Source organism: Eschrichtius robustus, chromosome 21 (assembly GCF_028021215.1).
Source record: "Eschrichtius robustus isolate mEscRob2 chromosome 21, mEscRob2.pri, whole genome shotgun sequence".
Classification (NCBI taxonomy): domain Eukaryota; kingdom Metazoa; phylum Chordata; class Mammalia; order Artiodactyla; family Eschrichtiidae; genus Eschrichtius; species Eschrichtius robustus.
In genome coordinates this window covers 22560275-22579494 of record NC_090844.1, presented here as the reverse complement: position 1 = coordinate 22579494, position 19220 = coordinate 22560275, and the positions used below count along the sequence as shown (strand labels likewise).

Genomic DNA, 19220 nt, shown 5'->3' with positions numbered 1-19220 from the left:
GGCTTCCTGGCAATCTCCGTGCGACCGTGAGGTTAGGGCGGCCTGATTCCTGTTTGCCCAAACATAGGAGAACACAGTGTTTTTTTCCAGCCTGTTTTTCAACTACTGATATGTGGAGAAGTAGGAAGCTTTCCTGCCACCCAGTGCTCCACCAACACACACACACACACACACACACATGCAATGAACCACAATAGCACAACATTTAGAAATAGACTTTTCTATGTTATTTGGCTCTCTAAATAGCCTTTCCTGCATATAGAATGACAGAGCGTTTGTTACATTCAACATTGAAGTTGAAGAAACTGAACCCCAAGTAGGTTCAGTAACTTAAATCTGGTCATACAGCTAGTTAGTGGCAAAGCTGAAATCAGACGCATCTAACACTTAGCCAGCACTTTGCCATTATACCTCCTCCTAACTCCCTCTCAAGCCATTTCAAAAAGAAATATATGAGGACTTCCCTGGCAGTCCAGTGGTTAAGACTGCACTGCAGGGGACATGGGTTCAGTCCCTAGTAGGGGAACTGAGATCCTGCATGCTGTGCTGCGTGGCCAAAAAATAAAAAAATAAAATAAATTCAAAAAGAAATATCTGGAGAAGCAAAAGATCCATATAGAACTAATCATTCAATAATCAACCACACTGGTCCCTTGATTAAGGATATTAAGTAAAATTCCCCTGAAACATCTTATAGGGAAAGTTTCTAGTGAACCATACTTGTTTGGTTAGATATTTCTTCTTTGATTCCTGCAGGCATCCGTAAAGAAATGGCCTGGAGGAAAGCAAAATTTCAGTCAAAAAAAGGAATCTTTTAGGCAGAGTGAACTCCTGCCAATCTGAGCATTTAAGCCTCCAAAAATAGTATCACATAATTGATGTTACGAGTGTGTACAGCTCAGGAGCCCAGGAATCTGCATATACTTTATAAATATTAAGATATTTCCAGAAAACTGAAACCAGATCATGAGGAATATATTCTCATATTTTATATACATGCAGCACAAAATTCACATCCCTGACTTTAACCTAAAATCTGTGTAGCAAACCATCCTTTTACCAAAATTACTTTGCTCAGAATCTAATCCAACTGAGAAGAAGGTGCCTGAAGCCTCAGACAGGAAGACATTCATCCTCTGAAAACCAGGTAAATAGAGGATGCTAAAACTGGAAAATAAGGTTACCAGGTCAGGGTCTTTGCATTTCATTCTCTATCTTGCCATGTTTCAAAAAGAGGATTTTTAGCCACTGGGAGACATGTTCCAGGATCAGAGAAAATTTAACTATCTGCCTTTTGAAAATTATGATTATATGGTTTTATATATCCTGATTTTCTGCCACCACCAGGATTAGATTTAGTTTTTTAATTTATCTGAATTGTGATACATCCTAATTAACTAGGTTTCGGATCTTGGCGGGGGTGGGGTTTGTACTAAGAAGATGTACATCATCTCAAGAAGAATGTCCCAGCTGCTATTTGGACCCAGCCGTTCTACTTCCAGGAATTCGGTCTAAGGAAATATTTCAGAAGGGAAAAATGCTCACCATGCAGAGATGTTTATAATCAACTTTATGATAGCAAAAAGCAGGAATGAGCAACAATTAGACAATGGTTAAATAAACAATGATAGCAGTTCAGTTTGAATATTTTGTAACCATTGAAAATGATACATAGAAAAGCATATAAGAAACAATTGCATGAGTATTATACTTCATAATTTTATACTTTAGAGTTTACATATTATGTTTATATTACATTATCTCACTTATGCTTCATCATAACCTTGTGAAATAGAAGCAGTTCTCTCCATTTGCTGATAGAAAAACAGACTAGTGGAGCTAACATGGTTTGTCTCGGATCACTCATGAAGTATTCAACACATTGACCACAACAATTTAAAAACCATAGGCGTATAGATCAAGATTGGAAAGACTAGAAAACAAGTTGCAAATAGTTGCTCTGTTAAAACGGAGTGTTTTTCCTCTGTGAGTGTGTGTGTGTGGGGGGGGGTTTGCAGGTTTGTTTTGTTTGTTTGTTTGTTTGTTTTGGTAAAACTCCTTTAAACACTGAATACTTCTAAGATTATTTATCCTAATCATTGATGCCAAGTTCTTCAGCTTCCTTATTAGACATCAAAATCTTGAGATTACCTGTGACGGGTTGTCTTTGCTTTTTGCAGATACACACTAAATCATATTCATGGCCTGCATTCTCATACAGGCAGGAAGATTCTCTGGGATGGCCAAACAAGTGGCTTTTACATCTCGCCCACCTACTACATCCCCAACTGCAATGCTGCCATGGCCACAGGGGAGCCCATTCCCACTGAATCTTGCTTGAGACATTCACTTATATACCCACTAAAGTAGTTCCTCTCTGAAAATCAAGTCCTTGAGTCCTTCAGGGTTGGAAGTTTCCAGAGCTGCTTTCTGGAAAGGTGTCCTATAGCCAGAGTGATTTGGTAGATACATGTGATCAAGCTTTCAGCTTGTGTCCCTGTTTTAATATGACAAATCTCTCATCCCCAATATTTTGTTCCCTCTGTTTCTCTTTGTTCTCTTTGAGTCTCAGTGTCTTTTCCAGGACATAAACATTCTCCATTGGGAATGTTCATTCTAATTCAAACATCTCCAAAGCTGGAACAAGTAGCACATAAGACAGGATCAGGATTCTCCTTGTCAACACAGAAATGGACATCACTCCCATGGAGACCATCCCTTTTCTCATACAGCAGGAACAATTTCTGTTGGAAAGTCATCTTTAAAGGATTACCGCCTGGCTGCAACTTGATTGTAAACACAAATATGATCAGAGGAACTGAAATCCCCAAATAGTTTTCAGTTATTAGTGGGCATCCAGGGGATACAGTGTGTACAGCGTGTGTGTGTGTGTGTTTAAATTCTCAGGTCTTATGGACAGAGAGTACTTTCAGAGATCCAAGTTTGAAAACCATCGCTCTAACCCCGCAGCCTTTGGGGCTGCGGGGTTAGAGCAATGGTTTCTCTCTCTCCTCCTTTTCAGGATCAAGCTTTCTGGAAGAATTGTCCAAACACATCATCTCCACTTCTTTCTCTGAAGCATTCTGGCTTCAAGCCCTGCCACTCCACTGACTCTGTCCTTCCAGAAACACCTTTGGAGGAATCGATGGGCACAGCTCTTACATTGTCACGTACACTATCCCTGGGGCATCCACCTGCAATGACAGATGGAAATTGGTGATAAGTAACCCACTCCCACCCTTCACATGGGACAGCTCTGAGGTGCATATTCTTCACTGTTTCTAAGATTCCTCCCCGCCTTGTCCCGAAAGATTAAACTTTAGTTGCCCGTAGGGTGACTTGCTTGACAATATACCCTCTTGTTTGCTTTCTTCTCTTCCTCATTTCCCTACCACTGCTTCTTAGGATCATCCCCCAAATAAACGGCTTGCATTCAAGTCCTTGTTTCAAGATCTGCTCTGGGACAAACTCCAAATAAGACTCAGTATTTCTTCTGGGAAGTAGTTACTTCTTCGGGATGCAGAGACGTGGGGCTACCAGTCCTCCCATTGGCTGAACCCAAGCAGAAGGCAGGAAACCTGGGTGACACAGTGTATGTACGAGGCTCAGCCTCTAAAAGGATGGAGCAGCACAGAGGAGGTTGGGGGAACGCCTCTGGAGGAAATGGGGTGCAGGAAATAGGACATAATCAGCACAGCACCATTACAGGCAGACAGGCTAGCCTACCATGCTGCTTTGATGGAATTCCTTGTGGCCACTGGATTATGTGGAGCCCTAGGATTTATTAGGCCTACATGCATTTCCTGATTTTTCTATAATAGATACACTTTACTTTTGCAAGAGGGATAAAAATTTAAGACAATGTATATCAAAAGATAAAAAGCATGCTTTTAAATGAGATATGTCTTTATAACAATTACACATCGTAAACGTGGGACTCAGAAGAGCCTAAAAGTCTAATCTGGTCTTCATTTGGGATCCATTGTGATTGACCCAGGGCACTGTAATTAGGATGGCAGTATCTCTATGTAATAGTTATCTCACTGTTTCAGTTTAGGGCCCAGATGAGAAAACAAGCAAAACTAGTAATATTGTCATTACACTGCTGAACAGGATCCATTACAAAAGCCATGTAGAGTATATGAAAGTTCTGCTTAGGGGAAGCAACAGCAAAATATAATTTCAGTTCTAGTTCACTTTTAAATATATTTTGTTTAATTCTTCAGGAGAGACAAATTTAAATGGTCACTGAAGGAGAAAGACCAAGACCAAGGAGAAAACAACACAAAGGATATTTGTTAGGATACATGTCAGCCCCTTCTCCCCTCAAAAGAGTCATTCTTTCTTTCTATTTTTTTTTTACTTTTGGTTCAACCGATGTCAGAATTCCTAGCAAGAATCAGGTAGGATTTTACTCTTTCAATAACGTGGTTTATTCCTCTGTTCATGACACAATCCCCATAGTAGATTTTTATCTTGCTGTGATTATCTCCCATTAGGACACTGGAGCACAAGGAAAAATCAAGAGTATTGTTAACATTTGGTCTGGGCTAAATAAATGCTTTTGGCTTTTTAAAAATTGTGGTAAAATATATATAAGTGAAATTTACCATTTTAAATTTAGCTGTACAGTTGATTAGCATTAACTACATTTACAATGTTGTGCAACCATCACCACTATCCATCTCCAGAACTTTTTCATCTTCCCCAGCTGAAACTCTACCCATCAAACAAAAACTCCCCATTCCCTGCCCCTACTCCCACCCCAGCCACTGGAAACCACCATTCTACTTTCTGTCTCTATGAATTTGACAATTCTACGTACCTCATATAAGCGAAATCATACAATATTTATCCTTTTGTGTCTGGCTTATTTCACTTAGCGTCATGTCTTCAAGGTTCATCCCTATTGGAGCTTGTGTCAGAATTTCCTTCCTTTTTAGGGCTGAATACTATTCTATATTTTAATATATGCCACATTTTGTTTATCCATTCATCTGTTGATGGACACAGGTTTTCCACTTTTCAGTTATTTTGAATAATGCTGCTGTGAACATTATTATGTACAAATATCTGTTTGTGTATAAAAATATCCAAGTTCCTGCAAATTTGATTTTTAATAGATTCTTAACCCATACAGCATGTGTGATGTGTATTTAAACCTTATCAAGAGGCTTTCCTTTTGAGAGATTATAGAGTTCCAGAGACTTTACCAAGAAATATTTTTCTAATTTTGAAATATAGTTAGAAAATAGGTGTAAACAGGCAGAGAGGCTTAACAAAGGAAATAAAAGTGCAGCTTAATGACAGGATGTAAATATCAAATACCACAACCTCTGTAATACATCCTGCATTTCTCCTTTTATAGATATTTGTTTTAGTTTCCTGGAACTGAACATAAACAGATGAAAACGTGGGGGGCTGAGTTGGTTAGAGTACTCTTAGAATGATACTTAACTCTAGTGAAAATTACTTAACACTGATTTAAACTCTTTGAAGTTACTTCTTTGGGTTTCAGGAAACTTAATTTTCTTGCTTAAAAATGGACTTTAAAAAAAAATCTATTTAGGAACTCACATAGCTGCTATCTCTGGCATCTAGAAACTTTGAAAGAGATTTTGTTTCAGCTTCAAATACCACGAGATTTTTTTTTCTTCACAACCTGAGTGGTTTGCTATAAACACAGCAAGCACATTAACCCTGTCAGAGGGCGAGATAAGACAAAACAGATGGTCCATTGCACATCAGCCCACATGACCCCAAAAGGTGATTCTTATTTTGAAAACCAGGCAGAGGAGATGTGTAGTGGAGGAAGTATGTAGCTCAAGCAAGCTTTTTAACTGTAAGCTGCTGGCAATAGTCCTTGTAGCTACAAACTCGGGCTGTTGCTAGGTAACCATTTTGAAATGGACATCTAGCAACTATTAACTGCCATCCTCCTTATCTGCTTCATTATTCCCTGAACAGACTTGTAATTCCTAAATCCTGTTTAACATCAAAAGTCGGGGGTGGTGGTGGGGTGGGGAGAGAGATTTTAGACTACTAGTGCCTATTTATGGAAATACCTAAAAGAAAATCAACAATGCCAGTCATGAATGACTATTTTCTTAATAGTTCTACTGTTTTAGACCACATACTTACCACCTTCCAACCAACGTGTTAGTGTTTTTATTTTGTGTTGCTTCACATTTTAATTTATTTTTATTTTTTTATTTTTGCCTTTTATTTATTTTTAAAAAATCCTGTTTCAGTTTTATTGAGGTATAACTGACAAAAATTTTATATTTAAGGTGTACAATGTGATGGTTTCATGTGAATATACATTGTGAAATGGTCACCACAATCAAGTTAATTAGCATTCATTACCTCACAGTTACCGTCTTTTTTTCACTTCTTCTCCCCTCCCCACTCCCCACCTCCACTCTGGCAACCACCTGTTTGTTCTCTGTATCTGAGTCTGTTTCTGTTTAGTTATGTTTGTTCATCTGTTTCGTTTTTTAGATTACACTTATAAGTCACATCATATGGTATTTGTCTTTGTCTGACTTATTTTACTTAGTGTAATACCCTCTAGGTCCATCCACGTTGTAGTAAATGGCAAGATTTCATTCTTTTTTGTAGCTGAGTAATGTTCCATTGTATATATATACCACATCTTCTTTATCCATTCATCTACCAATGGGCATTTAAGTTGCTTCCATGTCTTGGCTATTGTAAATAATGCTGCAATGAATATAGGCATGCATATGTCTTTTTGAATTACTCTTTCTGTTTTCCTTTGAAAAATACCCAGAAGTGGAATTGCTGGATCATATAGTAGTTCTATTTTTAGTTTTTTGAGGACCCTCCATACTGTTCTCCATAGTGGCTGCACCAGTTTACATCCCCACCTCACTGTGGGCTGGGAGGATCAGAGTTAAGGTTGCTTTAATTTTTAAAGGTTATACTTCTTAACATTTCTCCCAAAATCCAGTAAGTGTGTAATTTTGATATAAAGGAAACAAAAGCTAAATTTATACTGTCGTTCAGCTCATTTTAAAAACTCTTCTGTGAGGATAATGAGTTCATACGAATTATGCTCCTGATCAATTATTGTTCCATTCAAGGGCATAATCTTTTTGTGAGCAAGAGTCCACTTTATGCCCCCACCCCTTTCATTGTCTAGAGTTAGGTGCTTAAGGAGACGTCAGAGTGTCTTAGAAGGAGCGTTATATATTGAAAAGTTATGTACCATCACTTTGTGAGGGATTCAGGGATTGGTGGAAGAGTAAAAGCCAGGGAGGAAAAGATACAAGTAAAATCTATGTTAGTTGGGGTTAGATTCCTTTGTGACAGGAAATTCAAAACAAGAGTGGGTTAAGCAAGGCAGAAGTTTCTTTTTCATTCCATGTAAATTTAGCTGGTATGGTGGCTCTGAAGTCATGAGAAGAAGATGGGTTTCTTCTTTTTGTTTCCATCATCATCAGCCTTGTGGTCCAGAATCAGTGTTCCCGCTGGACATCGTGGTCCAAAGTCAGTGTTCCCACTGGACATCGTGTCCTGTTCTACCCGGTAGGAAAGAAGAAACGTGAGAAGGGCATCCCCTCCCTTTAAGGACACTCCTGGAAGTTTCACATCCCACTTCCAACTAGACCACAATGTTCATGGACAGTTTCTTTTGCCTGTAGTCTGACAGACTCCACTCATTTCCAAAGTTACTTAGGTTAACACTTGACCCTCCCACCCCCCATTGAGGTTGCTTCATACATTTATAATACAGATAAATTGTTTTGTCACATTCTGCATTCCATCTCAGGATCCCTCACCCTCCTAAATGATTTATAAATTTTCATACATTAAGATTCACTCTTTTTGCTATAAAATGCTATGGTTTTGTTACATATAATTTTAAATATTAATAAAATATATTGTTTTAATGTTATTTTAAATATATCCAATAATTTAGTATTTTAATATCATTTGAATATAAACAATAGCAAATAGTTTGCCTAGGGTTGCACAGCTGTTAAGTGGCAGAGCTTGAAATCAAAGCCAGATGAGTGAACCTCCAAAGCCCCCATTCCTTCTGCCATGCCATTTTCTTCTTCTAAGAATCTTAACTCTGAATCTTCTTGTATAATAGGGAAAACTTTAGCTTTCCCTGTGTAGAGTTGCTTGCTCTTTCCCATATATTGGCTTAATACTTTCTAGATATCAGGTCAGGTCTGGAGAGTGACTATGGAAGGGTTTGTTTTTAGAATTGCCAAGTGCCACTGGATGAAAATAGCACATTGACAACTGATTTGATAATAGATAAGTGAAAGGGCACAGGCCAGTCAAAGCTGTGGATGGGGCCTCATTAATGGTCAACTGTAAAATTTAGTTCCATCACCCACATTTTCCCCTTGTTGTTTTAATATTTTGGACCTGTCAGTACCTATTTGCAATCTCTGCTACCTCCAGCTGCCCAACAACTAGCTGATACTTCTGTTTATCCATCCCTCGCTGCCTCATTACCCTGCTGTGCCCTCTCGGCTCGCACTTTGTAATATACTCAGTAAAGTTGCTCCCCTTCTGTTGATCATGGCTGATGGCTGTGGAGGCTGAAAGAAGGTGGAACTGGTTCAGTGACAAAGGAAGGACATGAGCGTTGTGTCAAAAGTTTGCAGTCCAAGGAGGAAAACAACTGCCCTTTTCATAGAAACTCAGCTAAAATTCAAAATGAACCCACTGTATTTTTCTCTTCCCTGACCTGCCACTCCAATGTGTTATGTGGTGAGGACCATTCATTTTCCTCCCTTATTGATTCTGCCTTCTTCCTTGATAGAGAATCGTTGAATGATACCAGGCTAATGGCTGTCCAGAATAATGTTTTCCAGACTCTCTCGAAAACCACTCTAGCTGATAAAGTTGCCTCCCACATGGGTGCAGGTTAACAACAATTCTGAAACTGCTCTACATGTATACTGGAATTGAACAATTAAGTAAATGGATGTGGATGGTAGGAACCAGTTTTCTCACTGTTGAAGCAAGGGAAGTCAGCTATAATGATCAATATGGTAATGGATTTGAGTTGAAGATATCTGTATGAATTCGTGTTTAGATTAATATAGATGCAAATGGTTACATAGAAATATTTACGGATGTGTGTAAATACGTGGGTTAGTATATGTACATATAGTTCCTCTTTTAGCTGAGAAGCAAAAACATCCCAGTAACAGCATATTTATCATCCAGATCTTGATTTCTAATACCATCCTCCAATAAAAGGAACCGGGGCTTCTCAAGAAATGGCTAATCCGAGGACTGCGGCAGAAAATATGCAAGATGAGCCTGGAGCATCTTATAGAGCCAGAAATTAAAGAAGTGCTAAAAAAAAAAAAAAAAATCCATAATAAAGCACTATGTTAAAGGGACAAGGACCCAACTGAAAGAGTCGCCAGTGGTCAAAGCTGGAAAAACTTGAGCAAGAAAAGAAATTAAAAAGTGTTGGATTATTGGGCTTGCCTGGTGGTGCAGGTTGAGAATCCGCCTGCCAATGCAGGGGACACGGGTTCGAGCCCTGGTCTGGGAAGATCCCACATGCTGTGGAGCAGCTGGGCCCTGTGAGCCACAACTACTGAGCCTGCGCGTCTGGAGCCTGTGCTCCGTAACAAGAGAGGCCGCGATAGTGAGAGGCCCGCGCACCGCGATGAAGAGTGGCCCCCGCTCTCCGCAACTAGAGAAAGCCCTCGCACAGAAACGAAGACCCGACACAACCAAAATAAATAAATTAATTAATTAATTAAAAACAAAAAAACCTGTATTTAAAAAAAAAAAGTGTTGGATTATAACCCAAGTATATTTTAAAAACAAACCTTGAGTCCACACTGATACAGAAAATGACTGAATAAACAGGATCTTCAAATAATTAGTGTAGATAGTCTGCCCTCAAGGAGGTGGGTCATAACTCCCTACTCTGTAAGTGTGAGCTGTGCATAGTGACTTCCTTCTGAAGAGTACAGAATGGAAAAGGGGAAAAAGAAGGCAAAGTGACCGTAAAGTTACCATAGGGAAATCTGACTAATGTTACCTCAGCCAGGTGATTAAGTTTAACATCAACAATGATAACTCATGTTGATGGTATCTGCCCTTGCCATGATATGATGAAAATGGCATTCTACCTCTGTGGTCTTCCTCTTAAGAATAGTTAACCCCAGTCTAATGAGAAAAAAACTAGACAAATCTCAGTGGAGGGACATTCTACAAAATATTTACCAGTATTCCTCAAAACTGTCAAGTTCATCAAAAAGAAAGTCTGAGAATCTGTCACAGTCAGCAGAGGCCTAAGAAGATACAATGACTAAATGGCATGTCGTATCTTGGATGGCATCTTGGGACAAAAAAGACAGTAGGTAAAAACTAAGGAAATCTGGAAAAAAAAATACGGATGTTAGTTAATAACAATGTATCAATATTGTAATGATAATGTAGCATTACATTATTGTAACAAATGTATCATACTAATGTAAGATAATAGGGAAGACTGGGTGTGGGATATATGGAAACTCTCTGTACTCTTTGTAATTTTTCTGTAAATCTAAAACTGCTCTAAGATACACTGTTGATTTTTAAGATAATGATATATGAAAAGTACTTGGCACTCTGTAAACATTCAGTATGTGTGTGTTGACCTGAGCTCGTTGTATTATTGGTACAGTTCCCCAAACTGAGGGAACAAATGTCTTCCCTGTCCTGGGAATTCTGTGTAGTGAGCTAGCCTTACGGGGATTTCTCCAAATTCCTGTGGAGTTAGTTCTTCTGAGAGGGTGTATAGAACATGTTTTTATAAATTAAACAAACAGCCTTTTTTTTTTTTTTTTAAAAGCATCTAGAGTCTGGAACAAATATGGACTTGAACACCAGAGAGTAGGGAGTGACATATGAGCACAAATCTTATGTTGAAACTGACTCACTTCGCAGAAAATAACAGAGTTGCAGTGAACTGACTGATTAGTCACACTCTGCTCTAATGGTGACTACAAAAGCCAAACTGTTTTTATGGGCGACACCCAATGAGCCAGACTAAACAGGAGGAATTAAGGAAGTATTTAAATAGAAGCGCTGAATGATGACACCAGCCTTGTTGCTTCAGAGAACTTATACCAAATGCAAGCCCAGCAGCCTGGAGCCAAGTAGGGGAAAACAACTCTTTCAAAGAGCTTAGGTAATCAAGTGACAAGAAACCCAAGATCCACAGCCAATGATGGGGGAGAGGGTCACAGGAGCACAGGGTTCTGGAAGCACCCAGCAAGATGAACCACTGATAGAGACAGGGATTTCTAGTCCTAGCTCTTATAGGTCTAAGCTCATGTGTTTTTTCTTGCTGATTTTTTACAAAGCATTTCTTTTTCAGTAATTCTTTCCTCATTTACATCCATTTTTCTGTGTTGCCTTTGTTGCCATTCACAGTTAAGCAATCCACATTAAGTACCAAGTATGAGAAGTTGATAGAAAACAAATGAAAACCATATATGGGTGTGACCCTTCATAATGCTTTCATGATGGAGGGGTCTGTGTTGTTAAATGTAACAACAAGTGTGTTACCATAGGGTTCTGTTTTACTTGAAGCTGTAGGTATCAGAATGGGTAGAAAGATCAGGCATGAAAAACAAAATACATTTTTCTGCCAGTGAGAGTGATTGATGATGAAGGCACAGCGTGTCCAAAATAAAAGTAGACACATTTTTAGTGGATTTTGTTTATTACTAAGAATGATTCTGGCTACAGTTTATATCATACAAATGGCCACTTTGGTCCTGTGTGGCTCATGTAGCATGTCAAAATTTTGATTACTATAATTGTATCTCACATTTTTTTTTAAAAATAATTTTTATTTTTATTTATTTATGGCTGTGTTGGGTCTTCGTTTCTGTGCGAGGGCTTTCTCTAGTTGTGGCAAGCGGGGGCCACTCTTCATCGCGGTGTGCAGGCCTCTCACTATCGCGGCCTCTCTTGTTGTGGAGCACAGGCTCCAGACGCGCAGGCTCAGTAATTGCGGCTCACGGGCCCAGTTGCTCTGCGGCATGTGGGATCTTCCCAGACCAGGGCACGAACCCGTGTCTCCTGCATTGGCAGGCAGATTCTCAACCACTGCGCCACCAGGGAAGCCCCTGTATCTCACATATTTATAGCTTGTTACAATTTTAAGAAGTGTTTCATACACTTCATCCCAGTTGTTGTCACCTTGACATCTGTTTCATCTTAGCTCGAGGTAACTTAAATCTTAGATAAAGTAAAACTAGATCCTTCTAAGAAATAACCCCAGGATGGAGAATACTATAAGATATTTATAATAGTGTAATAATTTTAAATACCTAGAATTACATAGAAATCTAGAGACCATTACAAAGTCTTCTGGCTTTGCCTCCTTCCTGGAGTCCATTCTCGGGTCGTGTCAGGAGATCCATGAACCAAGGCTCTTCTACAAAAGTCTCCATCTTGGGTGTACTTCAGAAGCTTCCATAAGAAATTACAAAGCCACACCTCAGATCAAAAAAATCACTATCTCTGAGGGTAGGATCCAGGTATCAGTATTTGTAAAATTTCCAGGTGATTCTAAAATGCAGTCAGATTTGAGAACCACTGTCTCTATATAAAAAGGAACTTCCTGATGGAAAATGAGGTCATGTGATCCTTCTGGCATATGGAATTTTGAGGTCCCATTATTTCTAATAACGTTTGAAGAATCAAAAGCAAACTTAGACTTCGAGAAAATCTTTTACAGACACTGCATAAAGAATTTTCCCCATGTTTGCAATAGATTTGGGGTGGTGGAAGCATTTTATAATTAAATGAGGGATGGGCATAATGAAACTAATTAGTAGTTACTTACAGACCATGTATTTCTGCTAAGGCAGCAACTTGCTTTGTGGGAATTACTGGCTACAGATTAAAGAACAAGATCTTGAAAGAACATTTATAGTAACTGAGTCACCTGCTGTCACCAATTTCTTACCTCAGAGACTTTCAAATTCAGGAATAGTAAATGCTTTTAAATGAGTTGTAACAAGCAAGATATAGATAAATGACTTTGGAGAGTCAGGTGCACAAGACTAAATATCCAAAATTCTTCTCTAAATCTGTCTCTGACATTGACTCACTCATTGATCTTTTGGGATTTAGTTTTTTGTGCTTTCATTTTCCCAACTATAAAACAGAGTATTAACATCTGTTTCATGGAGGTATTAAAGAATTATTTATAATGCACTTTGAAGATGAAAAATACATGTAATTAAATTCCATGAGAGTTCCCATGGAAGTTGCTGAAGATATGACTGAAGCTCATTGTTCAAGCTGGAAGTTAGACTCTCTTAAGTGGGAGCCTTTTCAACTCTTTGTCCATTCATTGATTCAACAAATATTCAATTGTGACCTACCATGTGCCAAGGCTTAGGTTACTCAGTGGTGAAAAAAATCCCATCCTCTGAAGTTATAGTCCTGCGTGGGGAAATAGACAACAAACAACCCAACATATCCAGGTAGTGATAAGTAGTGCTTGAGGAGGGGGTAGGAGGAGATGGGTGAAGAGATAGAGAGTTAAAAAGGGTAGGAGTGTGGAGCCAATTTAGTTGGGGTGGTTAGAGAAGGTCTCTAGGGAAGGTAACAAGAAAAATTGCGGAAAGGAATTTCATGCAAATGTCTTAGGAGAGAGATTTCCAAATAGAGGGATTCATAAGTAGACAGTGTTCCGGATCTTCAAGAATAATGCAAAGGCCGTCACAACTGGGATGGAGTGAGGAGGTTTATTTTAAATTAATATCAATCTACGCATTGACTCAAAGTAATACTATACTTCTTTTCCAAGTATGTGATGATGGTTTACAGATCAGCATAGGAACTCCAAAAATATGGTCCTAAACATTCTTTTCTCTCCTTCCTTCCTTCTTCCCTCCCTCCCTCTTTCTTTCTTCCTTTCTTCCTTCCTTTCTTCCTTTCTTTCTTCCTTCCTTTCTTTCTTTCTTTCATTCTTTTTCTCTTCCAGTTTTATTGAGAGATAACTGACACACAGCACTATGTACGTGTAAGGTGTGCAGCATAATGATGTGATGTAGATACATCATGCAATGATTATCACAGTAGGTTTAGTGAACATCCATCATCTCAAATACATACAAGATAACAGAAAAAGAAAAAGATATTTTTTTCCTTGTGATGAGAACTCTTAGGAATTTCTCCCTTTAACAACTTTCATATATAATGAACAGTAGTGTTAATTATATTTATCATGTTGTACATTATATCCCTAGTACTTATTTATCTTATAACTGGACATTCTTTTCTTAGTCAGATATTTATTAGTACAAATATTCAGTTGTGACCAGTCTTATAACTGGACATTCTTTTCTTAGTCAAATATTTATTATTTTATTAAATAATAAAAATATTTATCATTTTCTAGATTAAAAAAACAAATTTTGTTCTCAAGAAGTATACAATTTAGAGCATTATATACCTCAGTTTGCTCTTAGATGAAACTAAGTTAGTTTTAAGTTTATGTTAGTGTTTAGGCAGATTCTATGGTGATACTACACCTTTTCTTTTTTTTAAATTCTAGCCAAGTTGCATAATAAGAAAAGAGTGAGTCCTAAAAAATAATGACACTGGAATTAGACTCCAAAGGACTAATTTTTATTTTCTCTATGATCTCAAACAAGTCACTATGTTTTTTTGATTAGGCTGAAGGATTATTCAGAAGAACACAGTGAATGCTTTCTAGAAGTTTATATCTTGTAGAATATAGTACTGACAAACATATTAACATATTAACACATGTTAATATGTGAAACATATTAACATGTTTATAATCAGAATAATAAGAAAACATTTGAAAAATACTGAATATTTTAGGCAAACCGAAAGGTATAGATAATAATGTAATGCATAACAGATTTTGGTTAAAAATAATCTATAATCTATATTTGATTTCATTTATGTAAGGTTAACAGCAATGCATGTTTTGTTTTTTGGTTTTTTTTGGAGTATTTTCACAGGTTTTATTCTGTCAGCTTTCAACAGGGGTTCCACAAGCATTTTAAGTGGGAAAGTTCTTGGTGGGGAAGGACTGTCTGGCACATTGTAGGATATTAGATCCCCGGACCCCGCTCATTAAGTGCTAATTTGTAATAACCAAAAGCAAATAAGAAATGGTCTCATACATTGTCAAACACCCCCTGGAGGGATGTACCGCCCCTGGTTGGAAACCCTTGACAGTTGATAGTGGCAAACACTGCCTGGGGGCTGGAGGTGAGGATGCAAACTCCCCAACCTCCTCTGAAGTCTCCAAAAGCCAGACCCAGGGACCCAGGGCTTTCAGAGATGGCCTCCAACTAGTCAAGGTCCTCTCCTATGCTTTTTTTGTTTTGAAGTTTTGAATTTTATTTATTTTTTTATAAGCAGGTTCTTATTAGTCATCCATTTTATACACATCAGTGTATACATGTCAATCCCAATCTCCCAATTCATCACACCACCATCCCCAACCCCCTGCCACTTTCCCCCCTTGGTGTCCATACGTTTGTTCTCTACATCTGTGTCTCAATTTCTGCCCTGCAAACCGGTTCATCTGTACCATTTTTCTAGGTTCCACATATATGTGTTAATATGCGATATTTGTTTTTCTCTTTCTGACTTACTTCACTCTGTATGACAGTCTCTAGATTCATCCACGTCAGCAATGCATGTTTAAATAGCCTTGGTCTTCTTTTTTTCTTTTTTAAAAATTTAATCAACTCATAGCCAAAACTGTATCCTCTATACCCAAATGACAGATATCATATCATTTTTAAAAATTTATTTTATTACTATTTTTTAATTGTCTTCTCTTTTTGTTTATTTACTTATTTAATTTTTGGCTGCGTTGGGTCTTCATTGCTGCGTGTGGGCTTTCTCTAGTTGCGGCGAACGGGGGCTAGTCTTCGTTGCAGTGCGTGGGCTTCTCATTGCGGTGGCTTCTCTTGTTATGGAGCACGGCCTCTAGGTGCACGGGCTTCAGTAGTTGTGGCGCACGGGCTTAGTTGCTCCGCAGCATGTGGGATCTTCCCGGACCAGGGCTTGAACCCATGGCCCCCTGCATTGGCAGGCAGATTCTTAACCACTGTACCACCAGGGAAGTCCCTATCATATCATCTTATCTGTAAATATTTAATTATGTACCTCAAAAAGATAGTCTTAGAAAAAAAACACTGAACAATACTTCCTTTGTATCATTGTATATCCAGTCAGTGTTCAAATTTCCCTTATTGTCTCATAATTTTTAAAAATTCAATGGATTTTTAAAATTTGCAGTAAAATATGCATAACAAAATTTACCATTTTAATCATTTTTAAGTGTACAGTTCAGTGATATCAGTCCATTCACATTGTTATGTAATCATCACCACCATCCATCTCCAGAACTTTTTCATTTTCCCAAACTGAAATTACAAACCCATTAAACAATAACCTCCAATTCCTCCCTCAGAAGTATGACAACCACCATCCTTCCTTCTGTCTCTATGAGTCTGAATACTCCAGGTCTCTCATAGAATTGGAATCATACAGTATTTGTCCTTCTGTGACTGGCTTATTTCACTGAGCATAATGTCTTCAAGGTTCAGTCATGTTGTTAGCAATGTGTCAGAATTTCCTTTCTTTTTAAGGCTGAATAATATTTCATTGTATGTATAGATCACGTTTTGTTTATCTGGTTGTCTCATAATTCTTTTTAACTGTTTTATTTCCAGCTTTATTTACAAATTCACTGGATTCTTTGGGGGCAAAAGGGCACGTAGAATATGTGGTAGTGATACTTTTCAAAACCCAAAGAGATGAGGAATCTAAGAATCAAATGACAGAATTTAAAGCTTTTGTAAGACCTTTTTAGGAGCTCCAACAATCCAAAGTCAACCACTTCAAAAATAAAAACAAACTGCTTGGGAATTTGTTTTTCCTGCTTAGGACTCGGTGCTTTCACTGCCGTGGGCTGGGGTTCAATCGCCGGTAGGGGAACTAAGATCCGGCGCGGCCAAAAAAAAAAAAAAAAAACAACCAACAAACAAAAACAAAAAAACCTGCTTTCCACAGGGCCAGGCTGTTCTTTTGTTGTTTAGTGAATATGGTATCCGCCCCACAGTAAGACATCATTGCGGAGTGCTCTGAACCAGAGAGGCTGGCTCTGTGTGCCCAGCTTGGCTGGTCGGGAAAGAGGACTGTGCTCTGGCGTGTTGATTCAGTGCCCCTGGCAGAGACGCTGCAGTGTTTGTTCCCGGACAGAATTTCCCAACACATCTGAAGTCAGCTTGTAGAGCAACAAGATGCTATGAGCCTGCACCGTTATTAAGTCACTTCTAATGCAGTCTCTTGAAAGACTATGTAAATGGAAGAGAGTCGAATGGGAATAGATATCCTGCATTATTGATGTCAAGCAGGGAATGAAAATCTGAAGATTCTGAACTCATTGTAGTTAATTATATGTTGATGGGGTTGGGATGTTGGAATCACAGTTCTAGGGCTTCCCAACTTCTTTGCAACCTACTCTTTAAAAATATTATCCTAAGGTCACCATCAGGATCATACAGAGATAACACTGTGTAAAAGTTTTCTTAACATGTATGAAATCTAAAATATTTTAATTACATCAACTAAACCAGCAAACTGTGTAATTGCAAAATTTCTACCATTGATGTGAAATATAATTGATGGTTAACTTTTAATTGAAGTATAGCTGATTTACAATGCTGTATTAGTTTCAGGTGTACAGCAAAGTGATTCAGTCATATATATATTTTTTTCTTTATATATTCTTTTTCAGATTCTTTTACCTTATAGGTTATTATAAAATATTGGGTAGAGTTCCGTGTGCTATACAGTAGGTCCCTGTTGGTTATCTGTTTTATAAACAGTAGTGTATATTTGTTAATCCCAAACTCCTAATTTATCTCTCCCCCCACTTTCCCCTTTGGTAACCATAAGTTTGTTTTCTATGTCTGTGGGTTTATTTCTGTTTTGTATATAAGTTCATTTGTATCCTTTTTTTGTTGTTTTAATAAGTTTTCTGCATTTTGTTCTCTTGTGGCTACATATATATACAGACTCCTGTCACAAAATGCCTTATACATGAGAGGAAATAATAATATTCACTTCATATTCCACTATTATTATTGGGGGAAATAATAATATTCACCAATCTGAAATCTAAGTAAACCAAGCATGGTATAAAATAAAGTTCTCTAATTAGGCAAAAGCACTATCCAAAATATGCATAAATGGAGAATCATGGAATATTAATGTTGCATGGAATTTAGAGGTTGTATAACTCAGGGGGCTATAATCTCTTTGGATACATGAATTGAGAATCCAATGAAAGCTATGGATCTTCTCTCTCAAAAAATGCATATAATTTTGCTTATAATTTCACATGTTCATGGACCTTCTGATGCCTCAGTTAAGCATCTGATGTAATTCAACTCCTTCCTTTTATGCTGAATGGAATTGAGAGTCATGGTGACTATGTGACTTGTAGCCAACAGCTACAGAGTGAGGTAGGGTAGAGAGTTCACTCTAGTTACAAGCGATTTTTACTATCTTGGTTATGAAATTGTTAAGCAAGCGATTGATGTGGAATTCCCTAACAAGGCCCCATTGGCCCCAAGGTATCTCCCAACCAGCTTCTAACAGTGCCTTAAATTCTCGCACGTGTGGGTTTCAGGTAATATACAGTCAGTCCTTGGTATCCGAGGCGGAATTGGTTCCAGGACCCCCATGCATAACAAAATCTGTGGATGCTCAAGTCCCTTATATTAAATAGTGTAGTATTTGCACATAACATACACACATTCTTCACGCTATGTAAATAATTGCCTGCACATGACAAATTCAGGTTTTGCTTTTTGGAACTTTCTGAAATCTTTTTTCCTGAATATTGTCGATACGCAGTTGGTTGAATCCTCAGATGTGGAACCTGAGGATAGGGAAAGCCTGACTGCACTTGTACTAACAAGGACAAGACATTAAGCACTGCCCTGCATTCAAATGCCAGGTGAAGGCACCCAGAGAATAACAGGGGTCACTAGCCCAGACTCTCTTTCTCTCATGCTGAATTCTCCTTTGAGACTCTTGGTCTCCTTATCTGCTGTTGACTTTGATGCCTTTATGCATTTGCCTACTTTTCCAACTGACCAGCTCTGCAGAACATGGAGGAGGAGGGGCTAGAGAAATATGGT

General features: G+C 38.2%; 1 long non-coding RNA gene across 1 annotated transcript in view; it reads left to right on the top strand.

Annotated features, from left to right (window-relative positions):
• The window catches only part of LOC137755963 (uncharacterized), a 39601-nt gene extending 22327 nt beyond the window's left edge, over positions 1-17274 (top strand). The window contains exon 5 of the long non-coding RNA XR_011072135.1: positions 16743-17274. This is a non-coding gene — a long non-coding RNA (uncharacterized lncRNA). The remainder of the gene's footprint in view (positions 1-16742) is intronic.
• The last annotated feature ends 1946 nt before the right edge of the window (positions 17275-19220 follow it).